The sequence below is a fragment of the Triturus cristatus genome, chromosome 7, assembly GCF_964204655.1.
Source record: "Triturus cristatus chromosome 7, aTriCri1.1, whole genome shotgun sequence".
Classification (NCBI taxonomy): Eukaryota; Metazoa; Chordata; class Amphibia; order Caudata; family Salamandridae; genus Triturus; species Triturus cristatus.
Window position 1 is genome coordinate 1,176,153,394 of NC_140590.1, and position 13,949 is coordinate 1,176,167,342.

Consider the following 13,949-nt stretch of genomic DNA (forward strand, 5'->3'; position numbering starts at 1 on the left):
GCATTCTGGTCGTACCAGCGCTTCTTCTCCTCTTGACTTGCCTCCAGGTTGGCCTCGGCCAGTTCTCGGAACTTCCTGGTCTGGTTTCGGAGGGCCAGGACGTATTGGAACACATCTCGGGGGGTGGTCTGGGGTGCTGCCTCCCACCCTTCCTTAACCAAACTGAGGGGACCTCTGACGGGGTGGCCATAGAGTAATTCAAACGGGCTGAACCCTAAGGACTTCTGGGGGACCTCCCGGTAAGCGAACAAGAGGCAGGGAAGCAGGACGTCCCACTTACGCCGGAGGGGCTCTTCTAGGCCAGCGATCATCCCTTTTAAAGTCCTATTAAACCTTTCTACTAGGCCGTTCCCTTGGGGATGGTACGGGGTGGTGAATTTATAGGACACCCCACATTGTTGCCACAGGGACGTCATATACTTTGAGATAAAATTAGTGCCGCGATCGCTCACGACCTCGCGGGGAAAACCCACCCTGGAAAAGATCCCCATCAGGGCCCGGCCCACCACGGGGGCCGTAATGGTGCGTAGGGGAATAGCCTCAGGATAGCGGGTGGCGTGGTCCACGAGGACCAAGATGAAACGGTGGCCTTGGGAGGTGGGGGGGTCCAGTGGTCCCACGATGTCGATTCCGACTCGTTCAAAAGGGGTGCTGATGACCGGGAAGGGTTGGAGGGGAGCCTTGCACTTCCCCCCACTCTTCCCACTAGCCTGGCACGTGGGGCAGGACTTGCAGTGGGCTTCTACCGCTGCTCTCATTCTAGGCCAGTAAAAATGGGTCACGAGTCGGCTGTAGGTCTTGTCCTGACCCAGGTGGCCGGCGAGGGGGACGTCGTGGGCTAAGCCCAGGAGGAAATCTCGGAAGCGGAGGGGTACCACCAGTACCCGTCCGGATCCCAGCTCCACCGACTTCTGCTCACTGTACAAGATGCTATTATCCCAATAGATTCGGTGGGTCCCGGTCTGGTCACCTGCGGCTTGGCCCTCGGCCTGGCGCCGCAGTCCGACCAGGGAAGGACAAGTGGCTTGCTCCCGGCAAAACTCTTCCCGAGTGGGCCCGCCCTCGTGGTGCCAATGGGCCAACTCGGGTAGATCTCCCAACTCGGGGACCGGGGCGGGGTCGGATGGTGCGGGTTCGTCGCGGGCGACGGACCCTTCTGGTGGGGGGACGGGAGGACCCTCGGCGGGGACTGTACTGGTCTCTTCGATTGGGGTGTTCTCGACTTCTCTCCGGGGAGTGAGCCGGGCTGTCATAGATCGGGTGGTGGCGCACACCCACTCGGGGAGTCCCATCATTCCTAGGTGGGCCTTGCGCTCTACGTGCTTCCAGGGAGAGCTCTCTAGGTCGTTCCCTAAGAGGCAGTCGACCGGCTGGGAGGTTCTCACGGCCACCTTGAGTTTCCCTATCACCCCTCCCCACTCAAACGGCACCAGGGCTACCTGACACATACTTTCTCTATTGTCTGCGGATATTACGGGGCAAAAGACGTTGGGGAGGATCTGCTCCTCGGGGACTAGGTGCTTGAGGACACCGGTGATACTGGCCCCGGTGTCCCGTAGGGCCTCTACCTGGTGGCCATTGATCTTGACGAGCTGCCCGTATTTCTGTGTGTTGGAGGGTAGGAGGCTACCAGGGACCATCTCTCTATCTCCCAGGGATACTAGGGCCATTGCTGCGGGTTCCCACTCTTCGGCTTCCTCAACCTCCTCCCCCAGAGCTACGTTGGCTATCTGTCTCGCAGGGGTGGTAGGGGAGACTTGGGTAGTCATGGGGCACTCTGGGTCATTGGCGTAGTGCCCGGGTTTCTGGCAACGGAAACATGTGACGGTCACCCGGTGTCCCCGTCTCCCAGGGGGCCCTGTCACCGGTGAGGGGGGCGCCGGGAAAGGTGGAGGTTGTGTCTTCGGGGGGCTAGGCTGGGACTCTCTCGGCCCTCCCTGGTTCCCTCCCCCTCTCTGGCGGGGTGGTCCCTGACTGGCTCGGGGGTACTCTCCTACCATGCCCCGGGAGACCCGGGTGTTGGTCCAGCGGTCGGCCTCCACAGCCAGCTTCCGGGGATCTGTGAGCTTGCTGTCAAGCAGATGCTGACGTAGTTCTATGAAGCAGTTCGCAGCCAGATGTTCCCACAACATGAGGTCAGTAAGTTCGGCCAGGGTGGTGACTTTGCTGCCCTTGATCCACCCATCGAAGGCCCGGCTGAAAAAGTTTACATACTCCACCCAGGTGGTGCCTGGGATCTTCCTGCAGTCCCGGAATCGCTGACGGTACATTTCTGGGGTGAGGCCGTATCTTGTGAGTAGGGCCTCCTTCATGTGGCTGTAGGAGGTCTGCAGGGAGAGGGGTAGGTCGAGCAGGGTGTCCCTTCCTTCGCTCAGAAACCGCCCCCACAACCCCGCCCCCCAGTCCTTCTGCGGGATCCGATGGGAGGTCATGGCGACCTCGTAGGCCCGGAACCATTGCTGAATGTCATCGTTTTTATAATATTCCTTGACCACATCCTTGGGGATGTGGACCTTCTGTTCCGCTGGGGAGGCCGTCTCTCGGTTTCCCGGGGGCCTTCCTTCCTCGCTTCTGGCCTTGAGCTCGATTTCTTTCAAGCTGCGTTCGTGCTCTAGTTGGAGCTTCCTTCCTTCGTGCTCCCGTTGGAGCTTCTTTTCTTCTAGTTCGCCTTGTACACGCATTTGCTCTACTGCTAGCTTTTTTTCCGCTAACTTCAATTCGCCCTCGATTTTTAGTTTGGCTAACTCGAGTTCATGATTGCGGCTTCTCTCTCTGTCCGCGAGCTCTTCCGGGGATAGGCCCCCGTCTGGTACGATGCCTCGCACCTGATTGCTACTGCTTCCACTTTGGGGGGGTTCGGCTTCGTCGGGGCGCTCCCCCGTGCCTTCCGGGCGGGAGGCCCCGGTCTCCACCCAAGTTTTCAGTGCTTTCTGCAAATCCTCTTTAGTGTTGAGACCAGTGGCAGCGATTTTAAGTTCTTTGCAAAATTGCTTTAGCTCCTTGTGTGTATATTCTTCTAGCTGTTCCACCTGGAACACCCTGTTGGCGCTGGTTTCTGCGGGGCTCACGGCGCTTCCTTCTGCCATCTTTGTCGGTAGTGCTTCCGTTGTTCACGGTACGATCTCTAGGTGATGGGCCTGAATCCCGTCGCTTGCCACCAATGTTAGACGGCGACCTCAGAGGAGCCTGGAAGGGGTCCTGACTACCCTGAGTCCCACCCTCAAGGTATCGTAGCCGGGCACTGGCGGGAGACTCCCCAGGGGGAGGAATCTCGTATCTAGGATCGTACTTCTGGCACCACCCGACACAGAGTGAACACACCGGGTATTCTGAGAAACAATCTTTATCAAGTAGGTTATCACTGCAAATATGTACAAGGTGAGCACGGGCTCAAGAGTCTCGGAAGGGGTAGGGGGTAGCGGGACAGTCTCTGGTAAAGGTTCAAGCAGGGACGCATCCGGCGCACAGCTCACAATCCTCGAGCTGGGGGATACGAGGTTGTAGTCGGGGTCCGGCGGGACCGTGAGAGTCGGTTGGAGCCGCGAGTCACTCAGCGGGCTCAGGTACAGGTTCGGAGGTCTTACGATCTTCAGGGAGCCGCGAGTCACTCAGCAGGGCTCAGGTACAAGTTCGGAGGTCTTACGATCTTCAGGGAGCCGCGAGTCACTCAGCAGGGCTCAGGTACAAGGTTGGAGGTATTACGATCTTCAGGGAGCCGCGAGTCACTCAGCAGGGCTCAGGTACAAGTTCGGAGGTCTTACGATCTTCAGGGAGCCGCGAGTCACTCAGCAGGGCTCAGGTGGGTTCAAGTTCCAGGAGCCACGACCACGTCGGCAGGCTCTCGTTGTTCCAGCGTCGAATCTGCTGGACAGACCCAGAGCACCCCTTGTTATAGGTCGACCCCTCTTTGATGTCCGGAGTCTGTGCAGGCAGGGGTCTTGTCACCTGGGGGTCGCTTGTCGGGATTTCCTGCTATTGTCTTTTGATCCTTTCAGGGCCGGGTCGGGAGGAGTCCCAGACACCCAGCAGGCATGGAGCCAGCCCTCAGGGAGGCCGGAGGGCCGATCGAAACCCATCGTCCCGGGGGAGCTCAGAGGTGTGATAGAAACTGCTCCTCCCTCTCTCATCCCCTGGAAGCGTGATGTCCTCCAGCCGGAGTGGCGCCTCTAGGCCCGGGTCGCGCTGGGGCTGGGCGGCCATCTTGGTGCATGAAGTGGGCACGCGGGCCCGGGGTGGCCGAAAGGAGAGGGGCAGGGACGGGGATGTCCGGGTCGGTGCGTGTGTCCTGGTGGGGAGGCTCGGCTGGGCCGCGTGCTTGGGCCGTAGGTACCAGGTTTCGGTGGTGCGGGGGCACGGAGGGCCATTCTACGAGGCCGGGTCCAACAACCGGGAAGGAGGAACCCCCACCAACCAAGAGCCGACCCACAGGTCAGGAGGACACCAAGGAACCACCCAAGGCGAACCCCAAGAAGGGCAAAACAGGAAGTGAACAAGGAGGCCAACAGCCCAACAACGCATGCAGCCCAGAAGACCCAAGAAGCCAACCGGACAACGCACAAGCCAGCCAGCCCGGAGGACCCCAAAACGGAGCATCAGAACCCGAAAGGAGAGGCAAAGGGCCAACCGACCCAACCCCAAAAACCCCAACCAAGAAGGGGCCCAGGGACCGGCACCAAAGCAAGCCAAGCTACCAAGAGAGGAGAAGCAGCCGGGGAAGAGAGAGGGAGACCGGCAAGCCACAACCGGCAACCAACACAAAGGTCATAGCTCACCAGCCAGGCGCAAAGGAGCAGCACAGGAAAGTACACAGGACCAACCCGGCACCCAGACCAACAGGGCCAGAACCACTGGCCAGCAAGAGGCCAAAAGAGGCCCAAAAGCACCAGAGAACGAGCGGCCAGGGAAGGCCAAAAACAAGGACCGTAAGGGAGCAAACGCCACAGAGGCAGAGCAGAGGCCCCAGCAGCACCCCGGAACACCCCAGGCACCCCCAAACCAAAGGAGAGGAGCCCGGAGAAACCAAAGGCGCACGACCCCCGGGGGGAGCGGGAACATACCCAAAAAAGGGAAGAACAAACCACGCAGAGCCAGCAAGAGCAATGGCCAGAGACACCACAGGCCGAAAGCAGGCCGCACGGGAGCGGGAAACGCACAAGCCCAAGGACAGGCCCACAGGGGGAATCCCACAGCCCCAGGGCCCAGGCAAAGCCAACCACCAGCACAAGGCCGAAAAAGGGGAGCGGGGACGCAGCAACGTGGCCCACACACCAGGGGAGGCCGACACCAGACCACAACCGGCAGCCCCACCAACAAAACCACCGGCCAAGCCCAAGAGAAGGCACGGCGAGGAGGACACCGGGAGCCCCACCCACAAGCAGGAAAGAAGGGCACAGGGCATCCCGAACCCACAAACAGGGAGGGGCACAGAAGCAGCGCACCCAAGAAACCAAGGATCCACCCAGGCAGAAGCCAAGGAAGACCCACCACACCCAGCCACCACAGGAGGCAAAAGGAGCGGCAGCGAGAGGCAATCGACACCAAGCCACAAAGAAGAGACATGAGGGTAAAAGGAAACCACAACAGGAAACCAAACCCCACCAGCCAACCCAGCGCAACACAACACAGCACCAGGCAAGAGGTAAGAGGCAAGCAGCAACACCAGCCAGAAAGCCCACCAGGGGCCCCACCAGGACAGCCCCGGAGCCAACAGCCAACCAAGGCCAAGACCTACCGGGTCAGAGGGAGGGCACAACAGCGCCCCCCCCGGGAACCCAAGAAACAGGGAGGCCGGAAGCACCAAGGACCCCGACGCAGGACGCAAGAAGCAACCCAGCCAAACACAAGCAGGGGCCAAGCGCAAGAGCAGAGGGGCCGCAGACGGGGGAATACCGGGGGGCCGCAGGCCCACCTCCCCGACCCACAACCAGCACGAACCTCACCCACAGGGAACCCGCCGGGGAAGGAGCCCACCAACCCAGGCAGGAGGGCACGCCGGAGGGCAGGAGAGGAGCGGATGCAAGGGCACCGGCGCGCCCAGCCGCAACACCAAGACACGACCAGGCGCCAGCAGGGAGGAAAGGCCACAGGCCAGGAAACCCCACACAGCGAAGCCCAGAGCACCGGCCAGGCACAGGGGGGCAGAAAGAAACAAGGCACCCCGAGCACGGGCCACACCAACACCCCCGGAAGGACGCAAGAAGCGCCCAGCACCAGGAGCCGCAGGCAGGCACCCAGATAGGCACGCACCAGGCCCGAATCCACAAGAACAGGCAGGAACCAACAGGGCGGACAGGCAGTAGGCGGAAGAAGCCGGGCAACAGGCAACCAAGGGAGACATCCAACCAGGCACCAACCAGGGGGAACAGAAGCACGCAGGGCAGGAAGGCCGGAAGCCCAAAGGCCAGAGGAATGAACCAGGCCGAACCCCACCCAAAAACGAAAAAGCCCAGGAGAGCAGAAGCGTGCACCGGGGAACGGGCGGACGGCCACAGCACCCACCAGCTCCGGCACACCCCCAGCAGCGGAAAACAGGGAGCCAAGGCCGCAGGCCAGTACAGCAGAAGAGCGCAGCACAGGGAAGAAAGAAATGCGGCACCCACCAGGGGGACAGGCCAACACCACCAAACAGAGACCGTCCCCCAACCCCCCGCCCAGACGCCATGCAGCAACAAACGCCGAGCAAGCGGAAAACAAGGAGGACAGGGAACCCACAACCGGAGGAGGAAGGCCCCCCCCCTGCAGCACCGGGAAGCAAGGCAGAGACACAGCGCAGAAAGCCACGCAACGCCCCCAACCCAGCAAGCAGGAACAGGGAGCGCCACAAGCCAGCCCGGACAAACCCCAACAGGAATCAACCAGCAGACAGAGAGACCAAAGGATGCCAGGTCCCAGAGTAGAAAGCGCCAGCAGCAAGCAAGGAGAGAATACCACCGAAGCAGCCAAGCAGGTCCTCCAGCCAAGACCGCCGAAGCAGCCCACCGCGCACAGCCAGACCCAGCAGGCAAAGCACAGACCACAGAGTCAGAGGAACATGTAGCGAAGAAAAGCGGAACCGCTATGCAGTACTCACCACAGGGGCAGGAAGAGCACACCAAAAGTGCCCTGCCCCCAAGATCCAGCCCAGGCGCCCTCTAAGACACCAGCGCCGGGCGAGGAAGAGTGCTGCAGCCACCGGCCAGACACCGACCCCCATCAAGGTCCGCCCCTGCACCAACAACAGGAACAGCAGGGGCAACAGGGAGGAAAGAAGGCGAGCAGCACACCAAGGGAGACCAGGAGCACCGCCCGGCACAGCCCCTGGACCCCCATAACAGCCACATCAGCGCGTCTTCCAGCCTGGCCAAGCCGTAGGAAGACGCGCGCTGTAACCCGGAAGAAATCCGGAGATCCGGCGCCCCAGCCGCAAAGGGCCGGGCGCCAATCAACGCGACTCCCAGCAAACCCGGCAGGCCAGGAGACGCGGAACAGGACGTCGAGGACAGCCCAGCAGCCCTACGAGACATCCATCGAAGAAACACACAGGTAAGTCAGCAACACGTCCCATTCTGTCGGAAGACAGAAAAAAAGAACAGGCTGCATGCTGGGCTGGTACCGCTTATGTACTCCCGGCGGGAGGGAGTGGGTTAGGTATCCCAGCATGCTCCTGTTCTTTTTTTTCTGTCGCGGAGATAGTAATCTCCACTTGTGAGGAATGGGACGAGGATGGAGGGACCTGGGGGTAATGCGGTGTGGAGCGATAATTCCACAACATTCTACTCAATTCATTCTTCCATTTTAATCCATTTTAGTGGCCACAGCTGTAAGCACTCTCCTAGCCCGTATGTTGTGAGACTTCAGGAACTTAGTCATTTTTTCCTAAACAAATTGTGGACCATTCTCCATGACAATTTCCTGTGGGACACCTTTCTTCGCAAAGACTTCCTGTCAAAACCCAATCACTACATCAGATTTGACCTCATTGACAATCCAGACGTGACCATTTAGAAAAATAGTCAACCATGGTTACAAAAAACGTGCCCCTCAGTTTACGTTGACGAGAGGGACCGCACACATCCAATCCAAGCCTTTTCCATACACCTTTGGGACATTTTATAGGAGCAATAGGTGACTCTGACCAAAAAAGATTTATCACTATTCATGCATGCACCACAATCTCTCACATACCTTCCAATATCTCTGTCCATTCCTGGCCACCAGAAATCCTTGAGCTTCATGGCAGTCATGCCCCCATGACTCTCATGCAACAACATAATCAGCTTTTTTTAAAAATAGAATCAGGAACTACCAATATCTTATCTCTACATTAGAAAGCATTTGCTATTGACAATTCTGTCCATACCATGCACTGTTGTAGTAAAAAAAAGTTCCTGCGGTCTGAGTGAAGATTTCTCCATTTATTTATAAGTATCGCTAACCATTAAGGCCCTCACTATGAGCCTGGCAGGCTGGTATCCCAGGCAGATAGATACTAATAGTACGTGGCAGCAGGGAATGCACCTCCATGGTGTTGAAAGGCCTGGTCTGAAACTGAAAGTTTTCCTGTCCCAATGACTTTCACATGCCACCTTTTTAGAGTTTTCTCTTGCTCCTATTATATACATATATTCCACTGAGCCTTTATTAATGAAAACGGTGAAAAAAACATCCCCACAGTGGCATTTCACTGATGCGTTTTGTTGCGGCAGCACCTTAATCATAGGGAGGGGAGAGATGAAAGACCTTGGATATGTTGCATATATATATATACACACATACATATATCTATTTATATATATATATTTATATATTGAAAGTTGAAAATAACTATTGTGTTTTAGCATTTTATTACTAAGGGTTTGTATTGCAAGTCCTTGCCTCCATTATGTTGTATGGGAGGGTTTTGAAGTACCAGTGGTTGTCCATGTGTGGTGATGGACTAACTCCAGGTCTGAGCTGGACTACATTTTATCAGGTGCGGTGCGTCCATTGGGGCGTTGCCCCCCCACCCACGCCCCCAGCTCCCTCGGTGTCTCTGAACTTAGTTTACTTAAGTTCAAAGATGCCGAGGGAGAACTGACAATGCATGTCAGTCAGCATGACGTCGGACCGTGGGCGGTCGGGTGTCATGTTGACTGACATGCATTGTCAAACCAGGCAGGGACAGGCAGCACTGCAGCACAAGTGTGCATGATTAGGGACGGTGCGCAAATTTTTCGCCTGTGCCCAGTCATGCGCACTAGTGTTTTCACTGACTTGCGCATGCCCATTAGGAGCCCCTTGGTCTCCTAATGGGCAGGCGCCGTGAGAAGAGTAAGCTTTGTCCTCAGCCAATCCTGGGGCTGCAGCAGCGCCAGGATTGGCTGAGGGGTTGCCACTCCAGTGCTGTTGAACTCAAGAGGCGCCATTGCCAACGCGGAGCAGAGGCGGTCAGGTAAGTTTTTGTCTTAAATATATTCTCCCTCGGGCCCCCCACCCCCGCGCGCCCCCCCCCTCGTGACCCCCCCTCTCGTGAGATGTGCTCTGTCGTAAGTCACTGCTTGAGTCCGTTCCCCTAATTTCTTAAACATGCCTTCCCCTCGGCGGAATTTGCCAAGGGGCAAGGCCGATGGTTAAGGCTCGGCCTTTGGGGGCGGGCAAAACGGGCAGAGAAGGAAAAGAACTCTGGCTTTCCCTTCGTGCCCAAAGAAGACAAGGACAGTGTCCAGTTCTCCCGCTGCTGGCAGCTGGCACCCCCTCCTTTGTTCCCCCTCTTCCCTCTCTGTCTCGCTCCTCCTCATGTAGTAACAAGCATTTGCAATGCAATAGGACTCGCATTATAAAAGTTTGAGCTATTGGCATTGCTAATAATAATGCAACACCAGTAGCGCAAACATTCAGTAATGCGAGACCTATTGCATTGCAAACGTTTTTTGTTTGTTGCTTTTTATATAGTGCGACTTGACCCAAAGGCGTGCATTTATGTTGTATTGAGTTCAGTGCAATTATGTGGTATGTTATTATGTGGCACGGAGTGGTATTATGCGGAGTGTATTTATGTTGCATTAAGTAGAGAGTAATTATGTGATGTTGAATTATGTAGTATTGAGTGGTATGTGGAGTGCATGTATGTTGCATTGAGTAGAGTGTAATTATGTGGCTTGCAATTGTGTGGCACTGAGTGGTATTGGGGCGTATTTATGTTGCATTGAGTAGAGTGTAAATATGTGGTATCTAATTATGTGGCACTGAGTAGTATGTGGAGTGTATGTTGCATTTAGTAGAGTGTAATTATGTGGCGTGTTATTACGTGCCACAGAGTGGAGTGCGAGAGAGAGAGGGAAGAGGAATATAGAGAGAGAGGGAGGGAGAGAGAGAGGGTTAGAAAGAGTGAAAGAGAGAGTGGGAGAGAGAGAGAAAGAGAGAGGGAGAGAGATAGAAACAGGGGGAGAGAGGGAGGAGAGATAAAGAGAGAGCGGGAGGGAAAGAGAGAAAGAGGGAGGGAGAGAGAGAGAGACAGAGAAAGATAAATAGAGAGGAGAGAGTGAAAGAGTGAGAGAGAGAGAGAGAGAGAGCAAGAGAGGGTGGAAGAGACTGAGAAAGAGAGAGAGAGAGAGAGAAAGAGGAGAGAGATGGAGAGGGGGAAGAGAGAAAGAGATAGAGGGAGAGAGAGAAAGAAAGAGGGAGGGAGAGCGAGAGAGAGAGAAAGAGAGAGGAGAGGAGAGAGAAAGGGAAAGAGTGAGAAAGAGAGAGAGGGAGAGAGAGAGAGATAGAGAGAGCGGGAGGGATATCGGGGTGATTCCCACTTCCGAAATGAATAAAGTAAGGCCGTGAGAAATGTGGGGCAGAGGGGTCATTATGTCACAATCCTCACACTGTGTTTCAGGTCTCTTGTGCTGTGATATTTAGTCAGAGCTGCAGTTAAAAATGTTATGCTACAACTCCTGCTTTGTAATATTAGGATAAGAGCAAACTTGGCACCTCGCTGCTGTCTGAAGTATCATCGTTTTGAGTTTAACAAGGGTCAGAAAGTACTTGAGACAAGAGAAGCTGTTTAAATGCAGACAAACATAGATGAGCCACAGCTCCTAACAGCCTTCCAGCAACCTTTGAGTGCTATGTACCTGGGATCAGACTGGCCCAAAGTAACCGACTGCAAACTGAGTGAAATGTTGACATTAATATGGATACAAAAGAAGATGACATCCTTCTGATAGATAGGTATCCACCTTTAGAGGCGCAAAGGGCGTTTGACCTGCTGAGTGGTGCTCAAACCACACGCTGCACCTTAAACAAAGACTGCTGAAGCAGGGACGCCCACTTCTAAGGGCGGTGCCAATGATTGCACAGTACATCTTTGGATCACAATATTTGGTAGCCCTTTTGTCGTTAGGGTATATATGCATTGTATTGTTTGTCTGTCCGTAAATCCAGCGGATGGCACCTGGTTCTGTGCTCCAAATAAATGTTTTCTATGCTTGTGCTATCACATACTGCCTCTTTTCAAAGGAACCTGCTGCTGTGACCTTCTGGCCTGAAATAAAGAACGTTACTGCGTGTATTAATACCAGAGCTTGAACAATGGCCACCAAGAGTCAGTAAGAAAAGAACTTCAGCCAGTGAAAAACATTCTCTAGAAGCTCATAGAAAATGTTATTTGATACAAGTGCAAGGAAAAGGCCTCAGACCCAATGTGAGCAGTCTGGTACATGTAAGGACAGACACGTTATATGATGAAGCAGAGTTTTGAATTAATTTTATTCAGCGGCTAATGCCACACATCGGCTGGTATCTACAACAAGCAGAGGCACCCCGAAAAACACTCCTGTTCCTGCAGATCCAGCAGAATGCTTGAGAAGCATGCAACACAAAAATCAAACTAGTGCGTAATTTACTTAACATAATCAAATTGGCAAAGCTTTAGAGACAGTGCCTCATTTACACAGCTGTTGCACAATATAGAAAACAAAATGAGCGCCTCACTAACAGACATGTTCCAGTCAGGAAGACTTTAGAGACGAGTACCTCATTTAAATAAACATGTTCAAATCGGCGAGATTTTAGAGAAGAGTGCGGTCCTTTGTAAATATTACTTGGAACAATTAAACTACATTTCCTGGGATGCTAACGCTACCTTCAGCAAGGCAAAAAGAGCCTTTCAAACATGCAAGCATGAAAGGGAAGGATATGCAGAGTACCGGGCAGTTTGTTACAGTAAGGGGTCACATTGGGGGAAAGACTGTAACTACTGTGATAATACCAAGCCAAGCCACCCGTGACGCTAGGCCATGAAGAGCCGAAAAACCCCACCGCTTTATTACAAGGGTGCTAAGCTACAAATCCGAGCCACCAAGGGAGGGGGTGGCAAATGGTGAGCACTTTCGCGGGCGCTTTGATGTTCTCAGTGGCCGTGCGACTCGCTGAGAACATCAAAGCGCAGCCGCAAAAGTGATCAGGCAGGCTGACAAAGGGTGCGCACGCCCGGTGCACATGCACTGTATTTGGAGGCCTGAAAAGCACTAGTCTGCACTTCCAAATCACCGCTTACTAAAGCTCTCGCCAGAGCAGCGCTCAAGTGCTGGCTCAGGCGAGACCTAAAAACTGGTCTGAGACTTCAAGAAACAGGTATTACCTTCTCTTTCCTCCTTTGGTTTATTTGCTTCCTTGTGAAATGGATCCAAAAAAGAAAAACAGTTGCTGGAAACGTAGTCTTTTGCTGACATTTTTCAATTTCTAAGTGCAGCCTCAGGGTAGAGAGAAATAAAACGTTCAAAATATGAAAAATAACTAACTAACTAAAGCAAGGTGGCCATATTGATTTATTCACACCTAAACACATTAGCGCCACATTAAAGTGTTTGCCAGTGAAGCCCTACTTTTGTCGACTCATCGCTCTTTGAATAACCATGTTTTCCCTGGGTGGGAAAGCACACTATTAATGGAGATACTGAAATACCTGCTTGTTGGGTGCGTGCATTGGAAAACAAAATGCATACTGCGGCTCTGTATTCACAAACGTGGTCTTTTGAAACCATTCTGCTTTCGTTTTGTAATGATATAAGCAATGGGCATTAGGTCAGCTCCGTTACTCTCACACATTCCTTTCTGCACCCTCGTTCCCTTATGTCACTGTTTCCTTCTCTTTCTATTCCCCGCTTAACTGACTTTTCTCTCTTGCTCCAGGGGTGAAGGCCGATGATGGGAAATATGCCCCGGACCAGACACAGGACCTTAAAAGAGTGGAGAGTGGCAGCGCTAAGCGCCCACCACCTGCAATCACCGATACATATTAGGCGCTATAGTAGAGTCTAGAGATAGTTCATCCGATTCTTGTGTGAGATGTGCTCTGTCGTAACTACTTGTCATTTGCTATGACGGGGGAATGGAGGTGCGGAGACAGAGAAAGAGACAAGGGAGGAAGGGATACTGAGATGTAGGGAGGGATAGCAAGCAAGATGGATGTAACAGCAACAAGATAGGAAGAGATAGCAAGATAGGGAGAGGAGAGCATGGGGGTTGCGAGACAATGGAAGGGGCAGCAAGAGACAGTCACCGGGCAGTGTCAGCAGCACCCAGCCAGTGACAGAGGAGGGTAGATGCTGAGATAGCGAAAGAGATAAGGTAGGAAGGGATACTTAGATGATGGGAAAGTGATAGTGTCACTGTAAGAGAATGATGCCGATAGAGCAGCTCGCAGCCACTTACAGGTGAAGGTGGTGAATTCTGGGAGAGAGATAGGTAAAGAGAAAAGTGACAGTACACAGAGGCACTTTCACAATTGCTTTATTAACCTTCCTGCTCTCTCAAATTTGCTTGAAAATGCACCATTTTTCTTCTATTTTTTCAAAATTTTTACGGGAAGAGAATCGCAACGAACCCCCTTAATGGAGGTTCGGGCTCTCTCGCTACGCTCGCAACGGTGCAGTATGCCAATCATTTTACGCCTCACTACTTTCAAATGTCACCAGCCGCCCCTGCATTTTATATTGCTTTGG